Genomic DNA, 6,174 nt, shown 5'->3' on the forward strand with positions numbered 1-6,174 from the left:
TGGGCTGAGGCATATTTACATCGTGAGCCGGGAAAATAACCGGTGTGTCCCGGAAATTTAAAATCAGACGATTTTTTCTTTGTTCTGAGAAGGAGTCAGCTGCAGATTTTCTTTAGGAAGCAGGCCATGGATTAGCAGTCGAGGCTGAATCTGTGAAATCCAAGAGAGAATGAAGGGGTCGGAATACAGATTGGAACAAGGATTGGAAAAACTGCCTTAATTCTGCCCAACACATAATTGAGTTTATTAATCAGCATGAAGGGAATCAGAAACCGGGAAGAACTACGAGACTGCTTCCAGATGTAATTGAGAATGCATGGGGAAAAATGAACAAAGGATATTCCAGCTGGTAAGGAGAAACCACCTAGCCATGACAGGCGACAGCAATGAGACATTTTAGCCATGAAGTTCTATTGGAGAAGGCTGAAAGAACATTTTTGAATAAAATTTTTCAAAGTCATGCCAGTTCCGGACAGCAAAGATAGTGATAGACAGTTTCCACTCGGAAAAATAATGTTGACAATAACAATGGAGACAGCAAATAAATAAAAAGAGAATTAAACGTGATGTGAGAAAGAAACTTCAGACAGCGAGTAATTAGATCAAGAATATATTGTATTGATGCGGTTTCAGTCAAGGACATTCAATGCCAGGTCGATTTAATGCTGCAAATATTTCATGTCTCGCATATCTTTGTGAAAACAATTGAGACTGATTGATTTGCTGCAGACAACATCCAGCGGTCATCATGGGTATGGCGATCGAGTCGTGATTCTATCCCTGTCAAATGTTTTACTGCGTTGGTGAGGCTTTCTGTTTAGTGATTCTATGCTTTCGTGGGGCACTTTGTTTGGAATTGCAGCAACACAGCTGAGATCCGGCATGTGACCAATGAGTTGATGTTCCATGACACCGATGGTCGGCTTTCGAATGAGTGCACATCTCAATCGATCATGTGACAAGGTCTTGCAGACGTTTAAAGTAAAACCCACGACGAAAAGTGACACAGCACTGCTAAAGACTCGAGCGCTTTACATGTTCAGTGTGGGGCTTGAACCCACGACCTTGGCGTTATTAACAGCAAGCTCTAACCAGCTAAGCTAACTGACCAACGCAGATGGTGACTGAAAGCAAATGTGTATATTGCCGATGCCCACAACCACGGGGGATTTTCATTTTCTGATTAATTCACGGTCGCACGATAGTCTGAAGTATTTTTTTCGTTGCAAAGCTTTTCAGCACAAAAAGCATTGACTTTTCCGAACGCGCACACTCGAGCTAACCATTTGCTCTGATATCCAAAATTAAACACAATGTCCGGACGCATGCAATTTCAATCGAAATGCCACCAGCTCAGCTGCAGCTTGTCATTTTGACAAATATCGTCTGGAGAAACGTACCTTCAACGATCGCTCACTGTGCTTCTGGAAACTCACAGACCTTTGGAGTCAGGTTTATGTGCTGCCGAAAAACTGCTGCGAACCTTATGCCAAATGCATTGGAATTGTAATCTAACAGTGGGATTCTTTCTGCTCCCGAAGGGCACAGTTGCTTTAGAGTCAGCAACAGCGCAGAACTCAGTTGCACGTTTTGCTCAATGACTCATGTTGCTTCTGCAATCTTCGGATAACAGCATATTTAGCAAGGTAACACGCTTTCCTGCAGCGTTTGTCAGCGACGGATCAGCTGCTAAGATGACTGCTTCAGACAGCATGCCAGATCCTACATTTGAAAATGGAAAAGGTGCAAATGTTTACAGGCTGAACACTCTCTCACTGTTTTGCCTGACCCCTCAGAGACTGTGAGCTGATCTAATGGAGGTTTTTCAATCATGAGGGGCATGAATCGGGAAAGTAGATAAGTTCCTTTCCTTCAGTTGGGGCAGTGCAGAACGAGAGGGTATAAATCTGGTGTGGGAGGGTGAGAATTCGAAAGGCAGTAAGGAGTAACGGCTTCACGCAGAGGATGGTGCGTGCCTGCAATAAGTTGCCAGACGAGCTGGTGATGGCTGGTAGAATTCCCATGCATTTTAGGAAATTGGGCGTGTATTTGAATAGGAAGGGTTGAGAGAGACATGGGTCAAGTGCATGCAATCGCGGCTGGATCAGTTGAGGATATCTGTTCGGAATGGAAGAGTTCGAACGAAGACTGTGTTTTCAGTGCTGTCCATATCTAATGGCTCTATGACATTGCAGGTGAAATTATAAAAATGATAAATAAAGTAACGAAGTGAAATTGTCTAAAGTTGTTAAATTCAAACAACTTCAGATTATTTTATTTCAATTATTTTATTTACCATTTTTATTTGTGTTTTTTTCACTGTTCTGTACCTTTTCTCTCCTTGCAGATGGTGCCAGACCTGCTGAGATTTTCCAGCATTTTCTATTTGGTTTCAGATTCCAGCATGTGGATGCCTTTCCATCTTGTAGTGGATGTCCTTCTTTTGGGCTTCTTCCTTCAATTGGTTGTAGTTATGCCGTGCGACTGGTGATTCAGCAGAACATGAGGCGGTGGCAGCTGACGTGGAACCTTCGCTAGGCGGATTTCGTCGGGGGGCTGTTGGTCTCGGAGGCCAGTCAAAAAGGTCAGAATATGAAACTTAATTAAGACCCTGTACAGCATCGTTAGGTTGTGTTATGCTCGGGTCTGCATGCGTGCTGGTGTTTGTACGTGTATTTGATCTATCACCGACTTGAGATTTACTTTCTCTGATATCAGCCTCATGTTATAAACATTCCAATTCACAGGTTCTATTTTTCCCATCCTTTTCTCCTCCTCTCTCTTTCCAACATCGACCTCAATATTCCCACCTGTCTTTTACTAAACTTCCGCCCTCAGGTAAACCACATTTCTGGATCCACAATTGTAACTGCTTTACAAACTGTTACGAGGACGTATTTATTTAGCATGTATTGCATTTTTGGTTGGCCCTTTCAAGTACTGTGAGGGCTGTCCTTTTGTTTGCTCTTGACGGAGCGTATTTTTAGAGTAACTGGAAAAGTGTTCAGCTCTCTCTCTCTCTCTCTCACGCGGTACCGTTATCTTTTCCCTTTGACTTGCTTTCTTACCTCCGGGGTCCCCTCTCGCATTGGACAAGTCCGCCTCAATCCCTTGGTTTTCGTAAACCAAGAAACCACGCATCCAGGACGCCTTTGGTGAGTCCAACTCAGCCAGTGGTCGCTCCAAGTCTAAAACCACCCTTAAATGTGCTGTCTCTGAAACACTCCAGAGACAGCTGTTCCCTTCCCTTGGGCTTTGCCACGCGAGAGTTCACTGAACCCTGCCCCTGCTTTATTTATTCTCTTAGAATGAGTGTCTATGTAAGATTACTTATGTCACGACTGTTACCGCGATCCTATTCGATTCGAATGCCAGCGCTTGTGTGATCGACATATTTGGGGTCCTCTCACACAAAAGGGCCAATTCAGAGCTCGATGTGAAGAGGAACACCTTCATGACGCTGGCGGCTACGCCTCCTAGGAATCTTCAGAATCCCACTCAGTCGTCTGGTACCGGGACGAGCCCCCAAGTTTACTGTCGTGGAAATTAAAATGACTTGACTCAACTCTTAGCAAGGGCAAAGAAAGGAGCTTTATTTAAATTCAGCAGAATTGACCCTAGTACTTTCATCTCGATGCCTCAATGTCAGGGTTATCTGAGCATTGTTCAGATACTTGGCTTATACTATTTCTTACCTCACACTCAAGGGCAACGACTGAGAAAATTGAAGATGTTATTCTCTCAACACCTGGTCTTGTACATGACAATTTTTCTGCTTTCACTGTGTCCGACTCTCGCAAGATCGAGTTGAATGTTTACAAAATTGAAACAGCGACAAGCTGGCTGCAAACCTCACCAAAGTATTGTTTACAAAGCTCAGCACAGCATTAAATGTTCCAAAATCATTCTCTTTCAAATTCCACACTAAATGGATAACTTTCCATAATTTTCCATAACAGTAACGAAATGGATTCATGAGGGCACAGCGATAGATGTCATCTATATGAACTTCACACAGGCGTTCGACAAGTTTTCCCATGGCAGACTGATTAGCAAGGTTAGAACTCAACGAATACAGGGAGAACGAGCCATTTGAATATTGAACAGGCTGAACAGTAGAAGGAAGATTGTGTTGGACGAGGATAGCTTTTCAGACTGGAGGCCTGTGACCAGTCGAGTGCCAAAAGGATCGGTGCTGGGTCCTCGACTTTTCGTCGTTTTTATAAATTATATGGATGTGAGCATATGAGGCATAAACAGTAAGCTTGCAAATAACATCAACATTGGAGGTGTCGTGGACAGCAAGGAATGTTACCACAGATTGGAACAGGATCTTTGTCAGATGGGCCAATCGGCTGAGAAGGGGAAGGTGGAGATTAATTAAGGTGAATGCGAGGGTCTGCATTTTGGGAAAGCAAAACTCAGCATGACTTTTCCACTTAACGGTCTGGACATAGGGAGTGTTGATGAACAAAGAGACCATGGAGTGCACGTTCATAGCTCCTTGAAAGTCTAGTCGCTGGTAGATAGGATAGTGAACAATGCGTTTGGTATACTTTGCTTTATTGTTCAGAACATTGCATCCATTTTGCGGCTGTCCCGGACATTGCTTCGTCCACTTTCGGAATATTGCGTTCAATTCTGGTTTCCTTCCTACCTAATTCATGCGGTGAAACTTGAAAGGGTCCAGAAGGGATTTACAAGGATGTTGCCACGGTTGGAGGATTTGAGCTACAGGGAGAGGCTGAACTGACTGGGGCTATTTTGCCTCGAGCGTTGGAGGCTGAGGGGTGACCTTCTGGAGGTTTACAAAGTTAACAGGGTCATGGATAGGAAAAATAGCCAAAGTATTTTCCATGACGTGTGAGAGTACAGAATTAGAGGGCATAAATTTAGGGCGAGAGATTAATGATATAAGAGAAATCTCAGTGGCATTTTTTTCACACAGAGGGTTGTACGTGTATGGAATCAGCTGCCAGAAGAAGTGGTCGAGGATGGTACAATTGCAACATGTAAAATGCACTTTGATGAGCATATGAATAGGAAGGGTTAGGAGGGTTATGGGCTGGCTGCTGGCAGGTGAACTAGATTGCTTTGGGATATCTGGACGGCATGGGCGGCTTGGACCGAAGGGCTAGTTTCCTTGCTGGATATCTCTATGATTCTATGACTGGGTGACTAGTTCACCACAGATCACACCAGATGGCTGCCTTTCCAAAGTCCGCAATTACCCCTCCTATCTGGTTGATGAAGCCCTCCCAAACATCTCGTCCATTTCCTTTACCTTCGCATTCGAAACACACCCCTCAAACCCTAAAAAAATGGCAGGGATTCCCTGGTTATCACCCTCCACCTCCAGCTACCTCTGCAGATTACGTACAACCTTGGTCATTTATGCCACCTACAAACGGAACACAACACCAGAGATATTGGCCGTTTCTTTTGCCTCCACAGGAATTGCAAAGCCTGCGCCCACACATCCCACCAACTAGGGTCCACAGCCACAAAGCTGCCTTCCACATCATCAGACTATTACCGCCATTTCCTACATGTCAGTTACTGTATCCATTGCTCCAGATGCGTTCTCATCTGCGTTTCGAAGACCACATGCTGACTCGAAGAGCGCTTCAGGACTCCTGCACAAAACACCTCATGGCCAAAAACTTCAACTACCTTCCCACTGCACCGAGGACATGCCAGTCCTGGGCCTCCTACACTGCCACTCCCTTACCCCCTGACTTTTGAGAAAATACACCTAATTTTCAGCCTCGGGAACCACCAGACCCATGACATCAATATAGATTTCACCAGTTTCCCCATATCCCCTCCCCACCTAATCCCAGTTTCAAACTTCCATCTCAGCACCGCGCTCATGGCTTGTCCTACCTGTCCATCCTGCTTCCCTCTGACTTATCACCAGTTCCTCCACTTCCATCTACCTTTTGTACTCTCAGCTGCGTTTCCCCCAGCCACACGCCCCTGCCATTTAATCTCTCCACCCGCGAGTCTCAAACCCTCAACACTAATGAAGGGCTTTTGCTGAAACTTCGATTTTCCTGCTTGTCGGAAGATGCCTGAACTGCTGTCCTTTTTGAGGAATACGCTCCTGAGTAATCTCCAACATCTGCAATTCTCCCTTTTAACTACGTCATTTAAGGCGTATTTTGAGTGTCA

General features: G+C 44.7%; 1 non-coding gene across 1 annotated transcript; it reads right to left on the bottom strand.

Moving 5' to 3' along the window:
- Positions 1-1,036: 1,036 nt before the first annotated feature.
- Positions 1,037-1,110, bottom strand: trnai-aau (transfer RNA isoleucine (anticodon AAU)). The gene has a single exon. It is a non-coding gene; the product is annotated as a tRNA-Ile (tRNA).
- Positions 1,111-6,174: the final 5,064 nt, after the last annotated feature.

This window comes from Hemiscyllium ocellatum, unplaced genomic scaffold, assembly GCF_020745735.1.
Source record: "Hemiscyllium ocellatum isolate sHemOce1 unplaced genomic scaffold, sHemOce1.pat.X.cur. scaffold_1700_pat_ctg1, whole genome shotgun sequence".
NCBI classification, from domain to species: domain Eukaryota; kingdom Metazoa; phylum Chordata; class Chondrichthyes; order Orectolobiformes; family Hemiscylliidae; genus Hemiscyllium; species Hemiscyllium ocellatum.